The sequence below is a fragment of the Phascolarctos cinereus genome, unplaced genomic scaffold (assembly GCF_003287225.1).
Source record: "Phascolarctos cinereus isolate Bilbo 61053 unplaced genomic scaffold, phaCin_HiC Scaffold_2;HRSCAF=192, whole genome shotgun sequence".
NCBI lineage: Eukaryota > Metazoa > Chordata > Mammalia > Diprotodontia > Phascolarctidae > Phascolarctos > Phascolarctos cinereus.
The window spans coordinates 400,701,370-400,724,650 of NW_027555625.1; the positions used below are offsets into that span (position 1 = coordinate 400,701,370).

Genomic DNA, 23,281 nt, shown 5'->3' on the forward strand with positions numbered 1-23,281 from the left:
CCTCTTCTATCTCTCTCCCCTTCTCTTATCCCCTTCCCCTTCTATTTTCCTGTAGGGCAGAACAGACTTCTGTACCCCATTTCCTGTATTTCTTATTTCCCAGTAGTATATGAAAACATTTTTTTAAACATATGTTTTTAAGACTTTAGGTTTCAAATTTTCTCTCTTCCTCCCTCCCCACCCACCCTCATTGAAAAGGCAAGCAACTCAATATACGTTGTACATGTGCAGTTACGTAAAACATGTCCATAGTAGACATGTTGTAAAAACTAACTCTATTTCCATTAATCCTATCCTGCCTTCCCATTTATTCTATTCTTTCTTTTGACCATGTCCCTCATCAGAAGTATTGACTTCTGATTATTCCCTTTCTCAATCTGCCCTCCTCTCTATCATCCCCTGCTTCTTGTCCCCTTCTCCCCCTATTTTCCTGTAGGGTAAGACAGATTTCCATACCCAATTGAATGTGTTATTATTCCCTCCTTAAGCCAAATCCTATGAGAATAAGATTCACTCATTCCTCTCACCTTCCCCTGTTTCCCCTCCACTGTAAGAGACTTTTCTTTTCTGTTTTTTTTGTGAGATTTTACCCCATTCTACCTCTCCCTTTCTTCTTCTCCGAGTATAATCCTCTCTCATCCCTTAATTTTATTCTCCAGATATGACCCCTTAATCTTCAACTCACCCTGTGCCCTCTATCTATCTATCTACATATACATACATATAATTTTTTTCCTCCAACTACCCTAATACTGACAAAGGTCTCATGAGTTATAAATATCATCTTTCCATGCAGGAATGTAAACAGTTCAATCTTAATAAGTCTCTTATGATTTCTCTTTCCTGTTTACCTCTTCATGTTCCACTTGAGTCCTGTATTTGAAAGTCAAATTTTCTATTCAGCTCTGGTCTTTTCATCAAGAATGCTTGAAAGTCCTCTATTTCACTGAATGACCATTTTTTCCCCTGAAGGATTATACTCAGTTTTGCTGGGTAGGTGATTCTTGGTTGTAATCCTATCTCCTTTGCCCTCTGGAATATTATATTCCATGCCCTGCGGTCCTTTAATGTAGAAGCTGCTAAATCTTGTGTTATCCTGATTGTGTTTCCACAGTACTTGAACTGTTTCCTTCTGGCAGCTTGTAATATTTTCTCCTTGACCTGGGAACTCTGGAATTTGGCTACAATATTCCTAGGAGTTTTCCTTTGGGGATCTCTTTCAGGAGGAGATCTGTGGATTCTTTCAATTTCTATTTTGCCCTCTGGTTCTAATATATCAGGGCAGTTTTCCTTGATAATTTCTTGAAAGATGATGTCTAGGCTTTTTTTGATCATGGCTTTCAGATAGTCCAATAATTTTTAAATTCTCTCTCCTGGATCTATTTTCCAGGTCAGTTGTTTTTCCAATGAGATATTTCACATTGTTTTCTAATTTTTCATTCTTTTGGATTTGTTCTACTGTGTCTTGATTTCTCATAAAGTCACTATCTTCCAATTGCTCTATTCTAATTTTTAAGGAAGTATTTTCTTCAGTAATCTTTTGGACTTCCTTTTCCATTTGGCCAATTTTTCTTTTTAGGGCATTCTTCTCCTCATTGGCTTTTTGGACCTCTTTTGCCATTTGGGTTAGGCTAGTTAGGTGTTATTTTCTTCAGTATTTTTTTGGGTCTCCTTTAGCAGGCTGTTTTTCATGATTTTCTTGCATTACTCTCAGTTTTTCCTCTACTTCTCTTACTTGCTTCTCAAAATCCCTTTTGAGCTCTTCCAAGGCCTGGGACTGATTCATATTTTTCTTGGAGGCTTTGGATGTAGGAGCTTTGACTTTGTTGTCTTCTTCTGGTTGTATATTTTGATCTTCTTTTCACCAAAGTAAGATATATAGTCTGACTCTTTTTGCACTGCTTGCTCATGATCCTGGCCAATTACTTGAGTTTTAAACTCTTTGTTAAGGTAAGAGTCTGCTTCCAATGTAGAGAATGTATTGTCCCAAGCTTCAGGGGTTTGTATAGCTGTTTTCAGAGATACTTGTAGGGACCTATAAATTTTCAGTTCTTCTAAGGTGGTATGATAAGGGACAAGGTGTTTACTCCTTTCCTGGCCTATGACCACAAGTATTCCTTTCTGTCCTGTAACTGTGAAGAAGGGTTCCTCTCCACAGCCACTCCAAGCTCTACCACGCCAGCATTCCTTCTCACCCCAGCACCGCCACCTGGAACTGTGACCCAGATCCAAACAGGGACAAAGCAAGAGATTCCTGCCTCAGAATTGTCCAAGAGATCCCTGCAGTCCCTCTCTGATCAGCCACTGGATTCCCCCTCAGTCTGTGGGCTGGAATCTCGGGAAGCAGCTGCCCCACTAAATATTCTTTTAATATTATATCCTTTTACTATGTCCATAATTGAAGTCAAGTCAGTCATCTGTAATGTGAACATTCTCATTGGCATCTCTTCATTTACTACAGAACTCTAATGGTAGCTCAACAGTCACATCTCCCAGTATCCTGGAAAGTACTTTGCCAGGACCTAATGATTATCAAGGCAAGGAAAATACTCTCAAACTATTTCCTTTTGGGGATGGGAGGTAGAGATAATTCTGTATTAGAATTATTTTGAACTTTCCAAACTAAAATTAATTCTCTTTGAATGAGAAAAGAAAATAAGCACTAATCAGTTCTGTCTTCTCTCCAGTGTCTGTTATCATTGCTTCATTTAACCAATCCTATCTGTTCTTTTCCCTCATTCTAAATTTAAAGGCTTTTTGTTTATCTTTATCTTCTCTAGCCAAATGTAGATTATTTTGAGTTTCAATGCTACTGAAGCCATTCCAATAATACTATTCGATTCTTTGGGTTTCATCCTCTTTTACCTGTATTTCCTCCCATTTATGTTATATTTATTTTAATATCAAAGCTGGTTGATAAGTTTCATGAATATCCATGTTGGTCTCTTTAATTAAATCCCCCTTTTCTTTCTTTTTTGGGATAATTTTTCTTTGTTTCTTAAGAATTTTATTCTTCAAAACTTGCCTATAGACTTTTACTCCATGTAATCCTAACTAGTCTAACTTGCCCATAGAATTTTATTCCATGTGATCCTAACTAGTCTTTCCCATCTTTTGGCTAATGACTTCTGGTGAGGGAGAAGCCATTCATTACTTTCTCATCCTCTATTTCACTTCTGGATAGCTCTCATTGTTAAAAGTTGCCCATAGAATTTACTCCATATGGTCCTAATTAGTCTCTCTCAGAACTCTTCAAAATTGACTCTTCTCAAAATTGAAGTGTATGATAGACTGTATCTCGGTTTCTTCTCCTCATGTATCATAGATTCTAAGGTGGATTACCTTATGCTCACCTCCCACCATTGTTTTCACTATTTTGTCTGAGAAATTATTGTTGCAGAGTGTCTTGGGTGATTTATGCAGCCATCCTGAAGTATCTGAGACAAAATAAATGACTGACACATCACAAATATTATAAAATAATTGGCTTACCAAATGCAGTTTCAAAGAAGTGCACTACTATATGCTCTTTTTTTTATCCTGGTTCATTTGAATTTAATGTTAATGACTTCTTTTGTCTCAATTTTTCTCTGATGGTAGCAAGTGAAGCCACCACAGAGTGAAGAATCTCAGGTCTGAAAAAGCAGGAAGTTACTTCAGTGGTTGTTTTTCATAAGGTCGAGGGAATGATAGGTAGCATATCACTTCTCTACAACTCTTTGTTATGTATGGGGGGAAAAAAGAATCCTTTATATTCAAGTCACACCTGTGGTAGGATCTACTGTACATCAACATTGGCCAACTCTTTTAGTTTGTAATTATATCTGCTTGTTAGGTGAGGAACTTCTCCTTTGTAATTCAATGCACACCACAGTCTAGGAAGATCTCTCTCAAAACCCTATTTGTTCTCTAGGACCTGCTTACTCTGTGGCCTTAGTTTATTAAAGTGAGAAGTAGGTACAGGAAATTTTATAAGCTGTTGTCTTGGGGGAAGCAGAGAGATCTGCATCAGATTTCTGGATAATTGACATCTTAAGTTCATTATTGTTGCTTGTCTCCCTAATAAATTTCTGATTTATACATCAAACTCCTAAATATGTCTTGTTTGTGTATAGTCGTTTGCATTCATCTTCCACATTAGATTGTAAACTCTTTTAGAGTAGGGACTATCTTTTGTCTTTCTTTATATTCTTAGCACTTAACAAGTATAAAAATCTAATTTTACATAAGATAATTTATAAATTGTAATTTGCTTTACAAAATGCTCATTCTTTTTTAAAATTAATTTATTTTTAGTTTTCAGTATTCACCTCCACACGATTTTGAGTTCCAAGTTTTCTCCCCATTTTCCCCTCCCCCACCACAAGGCAAAATGGATTCTAAATACTTCTTCCCCCAATCTGCCCTCCCTTCTATCACACTCCTCTTCTCTCATCCCCTTCCTCTTCTATTTTCCTGTAGGGCAGGATAGATTTCTATACTTCATTGCCTGCATATCTTATTTCCCAGTTGCTTGTAAAAACAACTTTTGACATTTGTTTTTAAAAATTTGGGTTCCAATTCTTTGCCTTCCTCCCTCCCCACCCACCCTCATTGAGAAGGCAAGTGATTCAGTATAGATTATACATGTGTAGTCATGCAAAACACTTCCATAAGAGTCATGTTGTGAAAAACTGTTTTCCTCCATCCTATCCTGCCTACCATTTAACTTATTATCTCCTTTGACCCTGTTCTTCCTCAAAAGTGTTTGCTTCTGATTATCCCTCCCACAATCTGCTCTTTCTTCTATCATCCCCCATTTCTTATCCCCTTCCCCCCTACTTTCCTATAGGGTGAGAAATATTTCCATACCCAATTGAGTGTTCATGTTATAACTTCCTTAAGCCAAATCTGATGAGAGTAAAATTCTCTCATTCCCTCTCATCTCCCCTCCTCTTCCCCCCTACTGTAAAAGCTTTCTCTTGACTCTTTTATGTGAGATAATTTACCTCATTCTACCTCTCCTTTTCTCCTTCTCCCAGTACTATCCTCTCTCACCCCTTAATTTTATTTTTTAGATATCATCCCTTCATATTCAACTCACCCTGTGACCTGTGTGTGTGTGTATTTCCTCCAACTACCCACTACCCTAATACTGAGAAAGGTCTCATGAGTTACAAATATCATCTTTCCATGTAGTAATGTTAACAGTTCAATTTTAATAAGTCCCTTGTGATTTCTCTTTCCTATTTGCCTTTTCATGCTTCTCTTGAGTCTTGTATTTGAAAGTCAAATTTTCTATTTGACACTGGTCTTTTCATCAAGAATGCTTGAAAGTCCTCTATTTCATTGAATGTCCATTTTCCCCCTGAAGGATTATACTCAATTTTTCTGGGTAGGTGATTGATTCTTGGTTTTAATCCTAGCTTCTTTGACCTCCAGAATATCATGTTCCAAGCCCTCTGATCCCTTAATGTAGAAGCTGCTAAATCTTGTGTTATCCTGATTGTGTTTCCACAATACTTGAATTGTTGCTTTCTGAATGCTTACAATATTCTCTTCTTAACCTGAGAACTCTGGAATTTGGCTACAATATTCCTAGGAATTTTCCTTTTGGGATCTCTTTCAGGAGGTGATTGGTGGATTCTTTCCATTTCTATTTTACCCTCTGGTTCCAGAATATAAGGGCATAATTGATAATTTCTTGAAAGATGATGTCTCAGCTCTTTTTTTTGATCATAGATTTAAGGTAGTACAATAATTTTTAAATTATCTCTCCTGGATCTATTTTCCAGGTTAGTTGTTTTTCCAATGAGATAGTTCACATAGTCTTCTATTTTTTCATTCTTTTGGTCTTGTTTTATACTTTCTTTATTTCTCAAAGAGTCATTAGCTTCCATTTGTTCCATTCTAATTTTTATGGAATTATTTTCTTCAGTGAGCTTTTGGACCTCCTTTTCTATTTGGCCAATTCTGCTCTTTAAAGCATTCCTCTCCTCATTGTCTTTTGGACCTCCTTTGTCATTTGAGTTAAGTATTTTTTGGGGGGTCTCCTTTAGCAAGCTGTTGACTTGTTTTTTCATGATTTTCTTGCACCACTCTCATTTCTCTTCCCAATTTTTCCTGTACTTTTCTTATAAGCTTTTCAAAATCCTTTTTTGAGCTTTTCCATGGCCTGAGACCAATTCATATTTTTCTTACAAGCTTTGCATGTAGGAGCTTTGAGTTTGTTGCCTGCTTCTGTTTGTATATTTTGGTCTTCTTTTTCACCAAAGTAAGATCCTGTAGTCTGAGTTTTTTCATGCTGTTTACTCATGTTCCCAGCCTATTACTTGACTTTTAAAGTCTTTGTTGAGGTAGGTAGGGCTCTGCTTCCAGTGTGAAGGGTGTACTGTCCCAAGCTTAGTGGATTTTGTGCAGATGTTTTCAGGGGTACTTCTAGGGACCTGTAAATTTTCAGTTCTTCCAAGGTGTTATTTTCAAAGGGGAAGTGTTCGTTCCTTTCCTGACCTGTGCTCTAGTCTATGAGTGACTACAAGCACTCTTTTCTGTCTTGCAACTGTGAGGAGGATTTTCTCTTCACCACAGCCACAAGCTGCACCATGCCAATGCTCCCCCTCATGCCAGGACCACCATCCAGGACTATGACCTGGGCAAAGCAAGAGAATCCTCCATCAATGACCCAAAAGAGATCCCTGCATTCCCCCTCAGATCAGTCCCTCATTCCCCTTACTCTCTATGGGCCAAGAGTTCTAGAATCAGCTGAAGTCACCACCCCAGGTCTATACCAGGGTTTGGGCTGGACTATGGTCCTCTCATCCAGGTCCAACGGACTTTTCCTACTGACCTTCTAAGTTGTCTTTGGTATTTGTGGGTTTAGAAGTCTGAAACCTCCACAGCTATCCACGATTCATTCCTTTTTAGATAAATTCATTAACTGTCATTAAAATAGCCTGTTCTCCTAGAGATTCTAAAATGTTTTGTCTGTCATAGTTTACTTTTGCAAACTAATTTAGCTTGTGGACCTCTTCTTAGTATAATATTTTAAAATGTAAAAGCTAAAAGACAGAGAATTACAAAGGATACCAGTGATAAAACATTTATCATTATTTATAATATACTACAATAAACATTTATTAAGTACCTACTATATACCAGGTATTGTGCTAAGTTCTGAGAATACAAATTTTTTAAAAAAGACAATAATTTCTTTTAAAGTGCTCATAATTTAAAGGGGAAAGACAACATACAAAAAGAATCTAAAGAGGAAGGAGGGAGAGTACCTGGCATGGGGGGGTATGATGTTGGTAGAGTTGAATCCAAAGGGTACAAGTGGTGAGAAATAAAGAGTTGGTTGCATTTATAAGCCCTCATTAAATGGAAACTTTTGAAGGAGTATTTGGTCTTGGAGCCAGGTCCATTGTAGATACTTAATAAATATTTGTTGACTAGCCTGTTTATTTCCTTTATTCTGTCTTGGTTATTTGTAGCATACTCAAATGACCATATTGCTTCTGGTTTTGCCTCCAGTTGTATTGGAAATCTTTATTTTGATGAATCTCTTATTTTGATGAATCTATAAAGGCAAATGACCTAAACTGAATACTATTTATGATAAAATAATTAAAGAACTGGTGGTCATCATACTTAGGATCCTTCTCAGATATTTATTTTGATATTCTTATCTTGGGCAGGTCATATAATCCCATATGACAAGAAGTTATATTTAAAATGTACTCTATAGAAGTGCTTTGAGTATTTTTTTCCACACATGTTAAGAATAGAGATGTTTTAAGGAATAATTTATTCAATGTTTTACAAATATTTATTAAATATCTTTATAATCAAAGTATGATTCAAGGCAGTGAGGGAAATAGAAAGGAAAATAAGACCTAATCTCTGACTTCAAGAGGCTTACCATGTAGAAAATATGGTCAAGTAATTAAATCGACTTGGGTCAGATTCTCCTGTTTTGATTTAAATAATGTCTTTTAGTAGATATAATTATAAGAAATTAACTTTAAATCAAACAAATGTGAGAATATAATTTTACACAAAACAATACATAAATCGTAATTCAATTAAAAAATTCATTACTTATTAGATGAATTCATAATAACAATCCTTAACAAAGCCACTTCTCTTTGATTAGGACTTTTTAACCTTTTTCTTTGTAATTGATCCCTTTGGCAAACTGATGGCTTCAACGGACTTCTCAGAATAATGTGTCTAAATGCATGAAGGATATTAAAGAAAACCAATGATAGTGAAATACAGTTGTGTTCAGCACTAAGGATACAAATAAGAAAAGAAATACAGTCCGTTCCCTTAAAGAGCATAGAATCTAGTGAGAGAAGAGCATACACACAAAGAATCTGAAGAGGGAGAGAAAAGATACTTGTTGGGAAGGCATTATGGTCAGATCTGAGCAGTATAGCTGATGAGAAATGAAGTGCTGGCTGGAGAATTTTGAAAGAGTATTTTGTTGAATATGTCTACTTTTGGCAATCAGAAGGGTCCTAGGAGGGTTTCATGAAAGGAAATGGGGATTCTCTCTTCCCTGTGCCGTAACATAAGGAAGCCTTGAAATCTACCTATTGTACTAGTACAAGAAGGGGATAATTGAGGTGTGTAAATGATCTGATAACTATACTCCTTTAGAAAATCAAATTCCAGAAAAGCCTTCTTTTTTTTTTCTACTTATATAGTTAAATATTACATAAGTGATTTTTTTTTACTGTCAGTTATATTTATATAGAGAGAAGTTAGCTTTTGTCCTCCATTGTAGTAGCAGCCCTAAAGATGCAGAGTAACTTGGTCTTTTATGATATAAACTTCCAGGACAAATATATTTCACTAGGCATTGAAGGATTAGTCTAAAGCATATTCAGAGCTCAGTTCAACTTTGTTGATTTTTGTAGACACATATAGGATTAAACATTGCATACAAGCACACCCATGTGAGCCATCATTTTTTACTCCATCCTAACCCATGTCTCCCAGTTAGCCCTTGGGTAGATCATTCTACCTTACCTATTTAAGGTAAAGGTCCAGTTCTTGTTGCAAAGTTGAAATTTTCAGGTATATACTGTTAAGCTGTTTGATATACTTAGTCTTCCATAGTTACAGTTAACATTTTTTATAGCCAAACATATTTTTCAGCCATTTGGTGTAAGCTACTTACCTTGCACATTTGATATTTTTAATGGCATTATAAGCCCCACATGACTCTATATGTAATACATGATAGCTCATGAAGTTTCCAGCATGGTCATTATCTAAATTTTGCTTCCCAGTATTTTTTTTTTCCCTTTGGTGAAGCAAATGGGCCAACGGAATTGTCAATATCTTGGATGTGATTCATATTTAAAGGACCACAGTTTTCTACCTTGCATTTATTGAGTTGAAAAAGTCTTTTCCAGGCATCTTGCAATGAATATTCTGAGTAGAAAATATGGAGGAGGTCCTTATTCAGAACAATCTTATTCCAATATGAATGGATTAAAAGAATGACTGTTGGACAATCACTCATTCAGATTCAAGATGGGCAGTATTTGTAATACTGGGAGACAGAGAAGCCTGAAGTGACATTTTTGCCCTGCCAATACTACCATCAGTACATATTGCTCTGTTCTTCATTTGCTAATAATGGTCATAGAGAATAACTGTGAAAGTGAATGACTTTGGAGAGATAAAAAATGTGTTGTCACAATAGCAAAGCTTGGGTAGAATTCAAAAAAGCAAACAGTAATATGTTCCTCTTGTTTGTTAATGAAAACAAGCCTGGAACCAAAGATCCAGAAACATGGGCTGAATCCTTAGAGAAGATGAGAGATTCAGTAGTTTTAGAGCTGTAGGTTATGAGCAACCACATCAAAAAAAACTGGAAAACAAAATGTGAAAGATAAGGACATGTGGTCTTAGGCTTCCCAATGTGAATATCGTGCAGTGGACAGAGCATTCCATTTGGAGTCAGGAAAGCCTGAATTAGAATCCTATGAGTTACTAGCTATGTAATCCTGGGCAAGTCAATCAACTGTCTTAGCCTCAGTTACCTCATCTGTAAAATGGGGAAATTATTAACACCTCAAATATTTATTGTGACAATAAAATGAAATAATGTTATAAAGTGCTTTGCAAATACTAAAATACTAAAAGATTGTTGGCTAATAGTATCATAAACACTTTTTTTTAAGCAAGAATCCCCCAGAACCAAGGGTTCAAATCCCAGCTGGTTTGATTCATCACTTTATTTCTGCCAAGTGTGATAAATTGAGTTTGGCATTGTCTATGGACCTTTTGGAAGAGACCTTAAAACCCCATCTGTTCAATATACTTTAAAGATTCCGCAGCAGTTTTTAGAAGAGTAGGCATTTGTACTAAGGCAAATTTGGGGGAGGAGAGATGTAAGCACACTAATAAGATCTCTCTCCTTTAGAAGTTTTCTATTTCTAAGTTTATAAGCATTATTTTCCCAAACAAATGACACTTTCCCAGAATACTATCTGCTCAAATTGAACATTGTCTGGTAAATGTAGAATGATGGGAAATTTCTAAGAGGAAGTGAAAAAGAAGGGAATTATCTCTCTAGATACATGCTTAGAAATGGCTAAAATGTCTGCTTGAAGCTGAGCCTATCACCATCTAGGCTCAAACCATTTCCCTTTTGTCAGTTCAGCCTCTGAATCAGAAAACATCTATGAAAAAAAAAGTTAAAACATAACTCTGCACAGACATGCTGTTTGCACAGGTTCTACTATACTGACATGACTTTCGAAAATACAGATAGTGATGGTTATAGATTCTAACTCCGAGTTTAGAGGTAGAACATCACTTATAGGACACAGTTAATGATGGCTAGGGCTTTTTGTGACATCTCTTTGGTATGTTTCTGCATGACCTTGTCAAAGTTAAAAGCTCATAAAATTCCTATTTACTTTTTATGGCATTACAATTCTGCATAACAGTGCTTAAAACAAAAACACAGTATAATTATACTGTCGATCAAGCAGCTAAGAAAAGCATTTTCCACCAGCCTCATACCTACCAAAGTGTAAATAATTTATCAAACCAGAAGTCATGACTAAGTGGCAGTATTTGGGGGCTAGTTAAACACTTGTCATAGCTCTGTGGTTTAAGAGACCCATGCACAGAACACGGCTTGTTTGCTTTTATCCTATGAGTGTAAAAAAAAAATTGTCATTTGTGCGTGTTGGATTTCCATACAGCCTTTAATAAAAATATCAAATTGTCAATAGAAATCTGAACAGGTGTATAGTGAGGGTAATAACGATGTTTTATTCATATGCATTTCCAGCCTATTTAACTTCATCCAACAAACAAAAAATATTTTCTTCATTACCTCCAATTAATGTAAATGTCAAATGTGTTGAATATATTATCACACTGATAATTTGTTGTGTTGATTGATTTGTAGAATGTTTTGGATTAAAGTAACAATTTTTCTTACTCTGTTCCCAACTGCATGTTCTTGTCTGTCACCTCTAGATTATGTAAATAATAAATTTATTTCCATTAAATCTAGCACTAATTTTGGTAAACAAGATATTCAAAGTGCTAATAATTTCTGTTTTCCAGTCAATTCATTATTTTCCTAATAATGGTATTAATTTTTAATCAGATTCCATTAATTACAAAAAAAGTATTTATCATTTCCAATAATGACAAGATGACCCTTTTTACATTACTTCATCTTATAAAGTAGAAGGAATAGATTCTCTATCCAGTACCACAGATTTTGATTTGTTAATTATATTTACTAAAGAGTTTAGCCTTAATATCTCATTATACACATTAGAAATATCTGTAAACATTTTCTTTAACATTTAATAATAAGTCTACTTTATTAAGTCTTTTAGAATGAAAAGGAATAGTTCTTTTGGGAGAAAAAAAGTGAAAGTCTGATGATTGCCATAAAGGATTTCCACTTTCACATGGTCCATGACTAATTGGATATACTTGGTGTATGTTTTAAGTAGTGATAAATATCTTGTGTAACACCTATCCAGCTCTTAAATGCATTAAGTCCTGCAGGACAGAATCAGTGCTGTCCATGCTAATATTTTGTTGTTGTTTTGTCTCCTTCCTATAAAATTCACTTCCCTCATCTTTCTCCATCATTTCTGCCTCCTTATGTCCTTATTCTACAGACAATTCACAAAGATTGGAGCTAAGATTCTGAGACCTACAAGTAAAGAAAGGCAGAAAGCTTGTGGTTTGAAAAGAATGAAGTCAAGAGAAAAAGATAGAAGGATTAAAAAAGGTGGGGTGGGGGAACCTGTATATGGTGGTGGGGGGGTGGCTAGCACAGTTTGATATTGTGTAGCAGATTAGAAAAGAGTTCATTAAGGAAAGTAAACCACAAAATCTATCATTTCACATATTTTCTCCGGAAGAATTCTCAGGTAAGGGAAGATGAGAAGCTCAGTGCAGTACCTCAAAAGCTGTTCAAACACCAGTAGCAACTTAATATCTATAAGTGCCATCCAAAGTTAGTCACAGAAACAAACAAACAAAAGAATAAGATGGCAAGCAATATCTATTAAATGGACATACGCATGTTTAGAATAGTTGGTGTCCATGAGGCTGCACACTCATTTGACCTCCTTTTCTCTTCCAACTCTGTATTTCAAAACTGGTGCTTACTCTCTTTCTTCCTGGTGTTCCACTTCTCTTTGCCAGACTGATTGTACGTATTAGGCTTAAGATCAAGAGCGGGCAGGCAAAAATGACAAAACCCCCACTGCTGAGCTAGCAGGAAACTTTCACAGCTTGGGCCAATATACTGGAGCTAAATGAATGGTCGCTTTCCCAGCTGTGTGACAGCACCATGGTCTCCATCTAAATGCACTTTTTTCTTTGGTGTGAGTCGTGAGAGATCGTGGTCAGATTTTGTGTGTCAATGAGTAAGTCAGTCAGGAAGCAAGTCAGAAAATTAGAATCATATGAAAAATGTTACGAAGGGAAATTGTCCCCAAGGAACTGTAGAGACTGAGACCAAAGTCATCACCCCTGGTCAGCAGTGCAACTCAAAAAATCTGCTAATGCAAAGGTTTGACTCCAGACTAAATCCTGAAAGAGAGCATAAACAGAGGAGCTCAAGTGTTCATAAACAAATTCATGGATACGCAACAGTGACTAGTAGTTCATATTTTGTGCTTCTCAAAATAGCACTTTTTAAGTGCTTAATATTTTCTCTACATGCACACCATCATCTTGCTCTCATTTATGCAACCAAGCATGTGAATTCATTCAAGTAAAAGAATGTGCCACCTTGCAGTGCATCATGGCTCACTCCGCTCTTGTGGAAGGGGGGAAAATAACAATGTACTTAAATTTACTTACCCTAAGACCTGCATACTATCACCTGTTCAGGCTGTAAGAAAGGGCGTGGAGAGTCAGAGGAGATGAGTGGGTACCTTCAAAAGATTGGGGGGAGGTATAAAATGATAATTTACTGGTTTTGAGAAATACATAAGATGAGGATGATGAGGAAGGGAGCATGGCATAGTGGGAAAAGCACTGTATTTATAATTACAGATTGACGCATTTTTATATTTGGAAGGTAAGACGGGGCCATCTAGTCCAACCCATTCTAAAGAAAAGAGCTTGACTGAAACATACCCAATAAGGGGTTATCCAGACTGTGCTTGAAGACTTCCAGTGAGGGGAGCCAACCACTTCCTGGGATAGCACATTGTATGTTTGGTTAGCAGCACTAAGTGTTACAAAGTTCCTTGTACCACCAAGCCTCAGTTTGCCTCTTTGTAATTTCTACCTATATTCCCATTTCTGCCCCCCCAGAACAACTTGTGCAGGTGCCTTTTCCTCACAGTAGCCCTTCCAGTACTAGTAGAAGCTATCTGCCATCCACCCCAAATCTCTCTCTTTTTTTTTTGCTTAAGTTGGCATTTATTATTTAAGTTGAGGAACAGGTTATGAATGGGGTGGGAGGGAGGCCTAGGGGAGAGGGAAGAAGGGAGGAGGCAGGGAGACGAGAGCCTCTCCTTTGTGTCTGCTCCCGATGTGGTTGATCCTGATTTCTGAGCCTTGGTCCAGGGCACAATGAAGCACACGATAAGATGAGGTTCCAAGGGCTACAGTTCAGAAAACATCAAGGGGTGGTCAAAGTTAAACATCCAACCAGAGGTGAGGGCTGGGATTCTCATTGGATCAGCAGCACCGCTTCCTTTTAGAAACTGAAGCATAGTGATAAGTTCCATCCCACTTATTTCAGCTCTTAGGAAACATTCTTGCAAAGTCTTTGTGCTAAGGAATTTTTTCATCGCCTCTCTAACCTCTTGTACTCTGCTTCTAGTTTCTTTGAATATGTATCCAACTTGTAAGTTGCCTGCTTAAGAGCTGCTGCTTGCTCCTCAATTAAAGTGATGTGATCCAGATAAGGCTGAAGTGCTGCATATTTCTGGTTTAAGTCCTTTAGGTTTCTACTTATGTTTACTGCAATATCTTTCATTTCTAGATACTTCAAGCTAGTCAGTTTGTTCATATTTTCCAGAAGTTTATAGTCTTCACTGGTGGCTGTCAGCTAACCGGTTAGGTACGTGGCCATTTTGGAGAACACGTCCCGGCACAGCCCCGTGATGTCCGCCTCGGCGGGCTCTGTGGCCTCCTCGGCCGTCTCCACCACGGCATCGTCTAGACCGGGGAAGGGAAGAAGGAGAAAGGATGGGGATGAGGGAGGGGAGGGAAAGGGAGGGGGAAAAGGAAGGGATGGAAGGGGTGAAAAAGGGAAGGGTGAAGAGTCGGAGAAGACAGTAAGGGGCCCCGAATCTTTTTTCCAGCCTAAACATTTTATACTACTTCAATTAATCCAGTTATACTATGAACTACACACCCTTTACCATCCTCATTGTCCTCTTCTGTATACTCTCTAATTTACCAATACCCTTTATCAAATGGTCCAGTCAAAAGATATGAATTGGAATCTCAGATCTAATACCTGTGTGACCTAGAAAAAATCATATGACTTCTGTGGACTTTCAGTTTCCTCCTTTGTGAAATAGTGACATTGGACCCTGAAATAAATGATCTCTAAAATCTCTTTGAGCTCTACTTCCCATGATCCTATGAAATAACTCGAAGTTTGCCTATGGAAAAATCTCAACTATAAATAAATTTTGCTGCTTAGAATTGAGGAGCCATAAGTCATACTAAGTCTATGCAGAACTTTGTCACAGTTCTTAAATTCACCATTATTTACCATCACCAAAATTAGGAATATGCAAATGAACTAGATAGAATGTCAATAGACTTTCCTACAATTTCAAACATTAACATTCTCTATTATTAAAATTGTGATGAAGGCAGAAGCCACTCTGTATTTAAGAAATGTTATGATCCAACTTAGACAAGTACGGGGATTCTTTGAACATTTTGCAGACACCACTTCCATTAAATTTTGTGACATAGTATGAGACTTCAGAAATCTTAAGGGCTTCCTATTGAGTAGTCTCTAGTTTATCAAATCTTTTGTCCAAAACCATGATTTCACAGAGTTCCTAGTGAGGAAATTCCCTGCAAAGATAGAGATCCCCAACTGTTCTGCAATTCGTAAGGGAGGCTGGAGGCACCAAGAAGATGTAACTTGCCTGGTAAAGATCATAGTGTGTGTCATAGGCATGATTTAACCCCAGGTTTAGTACTATCTTTCTTCATACGTGCATTTCCTTTGTAAAGTTCCTGGTAGGCAGGGACTATGTCATTTATCGTCTTTGTACCCTTAGTCCTAAAGATACAGAGCTACTACTTGTCATCTAATAATGTAATTTGGATTGCAAATGAATTGAGCACTAGTTTTGGAAAAGGGGCAGGGTTTGAATCTAGATTCTAGTCCCTCTGCCAAATCTATGAACATCCTAGTGCACCCTGAATAATTAAAAAGTATACATTATTCACCTATAGGGTATCAAGGAAAATAGTTATTGCAAAGGCAAGGAAACAGAAATAAACATCTTGGAATGGAATAATGGGTAAGGAGATTTGGGGGGACAGAGTGTATATGTACCATGGTGGTGAAAGTGAGGTAGAAAAGGTATAATTGATGGAGGATGTTGAATGAGAATAAGTCCATAAGAATTTGTTAATTGCTTACCATGTGTCAATGCTGAGAAATGGAGACAAAAAGACCAAAAAAAAGTGTACCTGCTCTCAAGGACACTACATTCAAATGGGGGAAACAAGATGTAAATAACTAGGTATGTAATTATAAAGGGTGTCCCAAAAACCTTAGTGCAATTTTAAGCTATGAAAGCTTTAAGCCTTAGTAAAATTTTAAACTATTAAAGCCTAAAAGTGCACTAAGACTTTTGGGACAGCCTCAATAAAGGTGATGAAAGAAGGGTTTTCCTATTGAAGGCAGACTTAATGGAGGTGAAGGGAAACTAAGACCCTACTGTGAAGGAGGCAGAGAAATCCAGGCACAGAAGATAGTCAGTACAAGGGCACAAAGATGTGGAGTGCCACGTTTGGGGAGCAGCAGTTAAGTCAGTGTAACTGGATTGCAGGGTATATGGAGCAGAGTAAAATATGGGAATACAGCAAAGGTAGGGTGGAACAAGGTTGTGAAAGCTTTAAATGTCAGGTGGAGCTCTTTATCTTTGATTCTGGATATAATAGGGAGCTACTGGAGCTCATTGAGCAGGGGTGTAGGGGTGACATGGCCAGACCTATGCTTTGAAACAGATTGGCAAACTATAGCCCAAGGTCCATATCATACCTGCACCCTGTCTTTGTATATTTATTTGTGGACTCCTGCTTTAGAATAAGCACCTTGGCAGCTGAGTGGAAGATGGTTTATAGTGGGAAGAGATGAGTCAGGGAGACAATTTAGGCTATTATGGTAGTCCAGGTTAGAACTGGCAATGGCATTAACTAGTGTTGTGGCTATGTAAATGGATGGAAGAGGGGCATTTGTGACATATTGTGAAAATAGCTATAAGATCTGCCAACAGTTTTGATATGTGGGCAGTGAAAGTGACTTACCTTATATATGTGACTGAGAGGCTGGTTGTGCTCTTGACATGAATAGGGAAGCTTGGGAGTAGAAAAACATTTGAGGGGATAGATGAGTTCTTGTTTTTAACATGCTGTGTTGGAGATTCCTGTGGAACATTTAGTTTGGAACGAGTAAAAGGCGTTTGGAGATACATGACCACAGCTCCAGAGAAAAACTAGAGCTGCATATATAAAGCTGAGGATCACCTGCATAAACATGATAATTGGATTACATCAGATCAACAAAATGATAGTGCAAAGCAAAAAGAAAACTAAGACTAGAAAAGAGCCTTGAAGAATACTCACTGTCAGTGGATTTGACATGCTGAAGAGCTAGCAAAGGAGAATGAGAGGTCAGACAGAAAGGAAGAGAACCGTGACTTGAGAGACAAGTGACTTGAAAACCCAGAAAGAAGAGAGCGTACTGGTGCAGAAGATGTTGAGTAGTATCAAATATCAACCTGGGCAGTCTGTCTTTCATCTTGACACAACAAAGAGACTTAGATTCTTCTATATGATGAAAATAAAGGTTTTCATAACTGTTGATAGAACAGTAGTGTTTGGGATTTGGAGGAAGGGTAGGAAGTGGAGGCTGGAAGATATTTTATAGGCTATTGATGTAATACAGACATGCTGATGTGAGCCCAGAATGAGGAGACAATAGTAAAGTAAAGAAAGAAGAGGAAAGGCTTAATTCAGTAGACATTGTGCAAGAGAAATAAATGGGAAATGAGACTGAAGGTGAATTTTCAAGAGTAGATGTGAGAGATGAAGGACCATATAGAGTTTTAAAATTTTTTTCAAGATCCTACTGCATGCATGAGAAACAAAAACAATGGGGAAGTTAGGAAAAGTAGTAGATTCAGTGGGAAAAATGATGAGTTCTGTTCTATCACTCTAATTTATATCTTTAAAAAATAATGATGAAGAAAATAAAATCTAGAAATGTGTTAATCATCCTTATTATGTTACATGGTTCTCAATAACCTTGAATATGTTTCTTCTCTTTCTATTCATCAAGCTCCCATTTTTCCTGAACAAACCTTAGTAGGAAGTTAGAAATACAGAACCTATGAAAATAGTATTGTTGGCATATTAAGACAAAAAAAAATTAAAGCATCCATTTGGATAAAGGAGGACTCTCCTTCACATACCCAATTATCCAGGAAGAGGCACAGAAAACATGAAGCTTCATTTCATCTGAAAAATGGATACTGCATATCCCATTGTCCTCTCCAGTCCAGGCAGATCTCATTTCCCTGAAAAAGGAGTAGGAGAAATCTCTGCTTACAGAAAAGGCTATGATTTTTTTTTTTTAATTTTCAGGGAAGTTCATATTACATCAGCTTCTGCAGTCTTCAGAATACTGAAGCATATAACCTTTTTCTCTGTACTGTCATCATTCAAAAAAGTATCTATTCATTCCTGACAATGACAATTATTAGTAATGATTTCAAATAAAGACCTTTTGTTATTATGATGTAAAATTGATGTAGGATATACAAGTGTCTCAAGGGGGAGAAAAGCTACTGAAGACATGGTTGATAGTCTGATTCTTAGCAATATATGTAATTAAAGTCTCTGAAAGGGAGAAAACTTCAGTCATTGTGAATCACAACCCTCCAGTAGCAGAAAGTACAATAAATAAATTCTTGAGTAGAACAAAAGAACCAACTCTTAAAGAAATAAAGTGACTGAGAATTGGACATTGAGCTTGGCCAATGAGTACATTGAGTGACAGATATTGCCACAGAAAGCAGAAATAGAGTCCAACACAAATAAAACCATTTTCTTAAGTGCCTCTAACTTGACTACAATCTACATGCAAATGGATTTTTCAAGTTAAGGTGACATCACTGGCTGCTCTGTCATGCTCATTTATATATCACAGTCTTCTTTGGAATTCAGATCATGGTATAATAGTGTAAATTATGGTGTAGAAAACAAATTCAAGTATACATAAAAGCTTTTTCTGGATAGGTTTGGGTTAAAGTATAGCATGGTCTTATTAACTTTATTCTTAGTAGAGTCCTGGAAGACTTTTCCCTTTGGCTTTTAGTCTGCTTTGCAATAAGCACAGTGGCTTGATTCTACTTTTTACCATCGTAATATATGTCAATTGACAAATTTGTAGATCATATATATACATATATATGTGTATGTGTGTGTATATATTTAATAATCAGGTAATCAGTTAATGTACATTTTCTGTGTTTATGCAAGATAATCTACTAAATACCATGGACATTTAAAAACTGTGTTAGACAAGGACTCAAGTTAGGGGGTTTAAGTTTAAATCCTGGCTCCATCATTTGTTCTCTGTGTGACCTTGGGCAAGTCACATAACCTATGGAGGGGTTCATATTCCTCATCTGCCAAATTAGGGAGTTAGGCAAAATAACCTTTTTGATTTCTTTCACCTTTAAATTTGTGACACTATGGGAAAATAAAATATAGTTTACTCATTTCAGTTTATGTCTCTAATGGACTAGAAAGTTGCTGCACTATAGCATGTAATATAGTGATCCCTAAATATCTATTAATTGAAAATTAAGTAAATAAGGGCAATTTCACAGAAGGGTCAATGTGTTTTATACAGTTTCCAAGCCCCTTCAGCTCTGGCTATTCAGCCCTTCCACTTTCAGCTCAGTTTCCAGCTACTGCCCTTCTAGGTTCAGCTGCTGCCTGTTCCTTTCCTTTAACACTCTCTCCTTCCTTAATCTCAGCACCAATTTTATCCTCAGATACTGGAGATTCCTGGCTCTGTCTTCCCAGATCTACAGAGGTACAGTGTCCAGAGTGGAGAAGGAATTTAGATACCCTACTGCTTATATCCCTAGGGAACTGTGACACCTTGTTAACATATTCCTTGACACTGAGAATGTGTTGGCTGTTGTCATTAATATTCTTAACCATGCCTGGGCATATATCAATAAACTTTTAACAATTATGCTGTCCATAGACATCAGAAAGTGCCTCTTTTATGAAGGACTTGGCTTAGTGATAATCCCAGAGAAGGTCCATAATGATTTGGATCTGGTCGATTTTACTCAATGCTATCCCACTATTCTATCCCCAGAAAATCTGATTGGGAGAAAATAATGAGTTGTGGGTAAAAAAATGAATGAACAACCTGGCATATATTTAGATTGAAGTACCCCCTACCCAGTGATATTGACGACAACTCATTCATTTCTTCTCTATATCTCCCTATGCATATTCCATAGTGAGGCCCATCCAGTACGCTGGAGAAGAGTGGAAGCAATGAGTACTTTAAATCACTTGATGTTGTATAGATACCATCAGAATAAATTAGTTCTTTACTGGTTAGTCTTTGCTCTTACTATATAAGTTTTCCAATTATACATTTTTTTGACATTATCCTTTATGCCTCATCATTTGTACAATTCCACATTGGTAAATCCATTTGACATTGACCGTGTGTCTTTCTATTGTCCTTTATGAGACATGTAGTCTTAATTCTTTGAAGATTATACTCTTCCATGATTCACAACCATATAGTACCACCAAAAGAATATTGATTTCTAAAAAGATTGACCTTTGTTTCAGAGAGAAGCTTGTGGTCATTACAGTCACTGTGCAATTTCCCAAAGGCAATGCCATCTGTTTTCTTCTTCATTTTCAATGCTAGACCAGTTCATTATTCAGCTAAGTTTTCTTCAAGATATATATTTTGATTGATCTACTCTACAGGCTGTCTTTGCAATTGCATATTGTACTTCAGATAATAGGCATTGTTCATGTTTTTTCCTATGAGAAATGAGATTATAGATCTAAACTAGAAGGCTTTGTAGTATTCCAGAGCTTAATAAAATCAACACAATATTACCTGCATACTAGAATATATCAAGGACTATGTATAAAGAATCCCTCTTTGATTTGGACTCCGTACTAATCATCTTCTTTGACAGTGGCAAACACTTCTGAAAAGCTTGTCTCTGATTGTTTTATGTTATACTTGACATGAATAACCAGAGTGTCATCAGGCCCTTCTACTGATGAATCTTTAAAAAAAAAAACTTTTATGATCTTAACCTCTGCATGGGGGACACCTTGCTAAAAGAGAACCTTAAATATGTTGTTTTGACACAATTTCTTTTTTCATACACAATGGATAATAGATATCGTGGGATCTTGATCTATACCTTGCAAGTTATTGTCTGAAATCTCATTTGCAGAAGCCTATCTACTCTCTGCTTATGCCTTCATCAAGGATTTCTTTGATACTTGTGTAGATTGTTCTAATAATATTACACAGACGGAATGGCAGTATTTGATATTTCCATGATTGCCACTTTTTGTAATAATGAAGTCCCTAATTTTTTGCTAAGCATTTGGTATTCTCTCTTTTAGGTATCTTTAAAACTGATCCCTCAATGCCATCAAAATTACTCCCACCCACCTCCAAAATGCACTTCTTTGGGGAATATTTGGTCTAGTTCAGCTGCTTTTCACATCTTTATTTTCTTCAAAGACATTTCTGTTTCCTCAGGAAATATACCAGGGACTATGATATTACTGTCTAAGTGTGATAATACTGTGACTGATAGAAGAATTCTTTATAGGAAACAATATCTTTTTTTCATTTTTTGTCCATTTTCATTCTCCTTACAGTTTCATCCTCAAGTATTCTGAGGGTGAGAACTTAATGCAGTTTCTTTTTTTTAATTTTATTAATTTATTTTGATTTATTAACAATCACTTCCATATGCTTTTGAGTTGAAAATTTTTCTCCCCCTTCATCCCCCCCCACCCTCCCCAAGACGGCACACTATCTGATATAGGCTTTACATTTACATACCCATTAAACATATTTTCACATTAGTGAAGTTGTAAGTAAAAATTAAAACTAATAGGAGGAACCATCAGAAAGATGAAACAAAACTCAACAGAAGGTAAAAATAAGTGATAGTGATTCGACTTCCATAATTCTTTCTTTGGATGTGGACAGAATTTTCCATCCTGAGGCCTCTGGAGATGTCTTAGATCCTTGTAATGCTGAGAAGGGTTCAGTTTAACAATATTAGTCATCACATAATGTGGCTGTTATTGTGTACAAAGTCCTCTTGGTTCTGCTCACTTCACTCAGCATCAGACCATATAAGTCTTTCCAGGTTTTTCTGAAGTCAGCCTGTTCATCATTTAGTATTCTGTTACATTCATATACCACAACTTGCTCAGCCATTCCCCAGTTGATGGGCTACCTCTCAATTTCCAATTCTTTGCCACCACAAAAAGAGCTGCTGTGAATATTTTTGTACACGTGGGTCCTTTTCCCATTTGTTTGATCTCTTTGGGATATAGCCCTAGAAGTGCTATTGCTGCATTAAAGGGTATGCACATTTTTGTAGCCCTTAATGCAGTTTCTAAACAAGTCTACTATAAACATGTTTCCCTTCACTACTTCTCACTATAATTAAAAAAAAAAAATTCAACTCATAATCTTCTATGATAATCTTCCATAAGATTTTAGAAATTTATTTGTGTTATAAATTGTTATTATCCATGGCTGCCATATCTCTCTGGTTGGCAAGGTGATCATGTTTTATTGTTGTTGTTGTTTTGTTTTGTTTTATTTTTGCTAAAGTAGTTTCTTGAGCAGGGGTGGGGAACCTGTGACCTTGAGGCCACATGTGGCCTTCTAGGTCCTTGGGTGTGGCCCTTTAACTGAATCCAAACTTCATAGAATAAAATAGTCTTATTAATGTTTTTTCTTTTTTTTTTCTTTTTTTCTAGTGTCCACAGCTGGTTGAATCTCCTGTCTTAGCATATGTTATTGTTACATAATCTCAATTTTAGTTTCTACTAGTTTTATATTTATTTTAATTTTTACTCTAACCAATTGGTGGTTAGACTGTGTATAAATAACTAATTAAAGAATGATTGATTCCTACTTCAGGAACTAGTCAATTATAATAAATTTTATTTTTAATAATGTTATTTGTTGTTCACTATATATATGTCCTCCTAACTTTTATTGGAGAAACTATGTATGATGTATAAGCATAAGGCACCATTTTCACCAACTTTTTTTTTTCATTCTTCTCCCATATATCTACCCTTTCATTGAAGTCACAAGATTTTACTGTCTTGAGCCTCTAGAAAATATTTTGGTAGATAGGTTATAGTTATCTTCATGAAATTCTTTCTGAAAATGCTTTTCATGGGGACAGGGAAAGGACAAAGCATTTGTTAAATACTATGAGCAGGATACTGTACTAAGTACTTTACATATGTTATCTCAAGA

At 36.5% G+C, this 23,281-nt stretch overlaps 1 long non-coding RNA gene and 1 pseudogene across 1 annotated transcript in view; both read right to left on the reverse strand.

Annotated features, from left to right (window-relative positions):
• Positions 1-23,281, reverse strand: part of LOC144455663 (uncharacterized) — a 75,442-nt gene that overhangs the window by 14,465 nt on the left and 37,696 nt on the right. Inside the window, exon 2 of the long non-coding RNA XR_013484384.1 lies at positions 18,168-18,272. This is a non-coding gene — a long non-coding RNA (uncharacterized LOC144455663). The remainder of the gene's footprint in view (positions 1-18,167; positions 18,273-23,281) is intronic.
• LOC110212341 (uncharacterized) lies at positions 13,921-14,656 on the reverse strand (annotated as a pseudogene).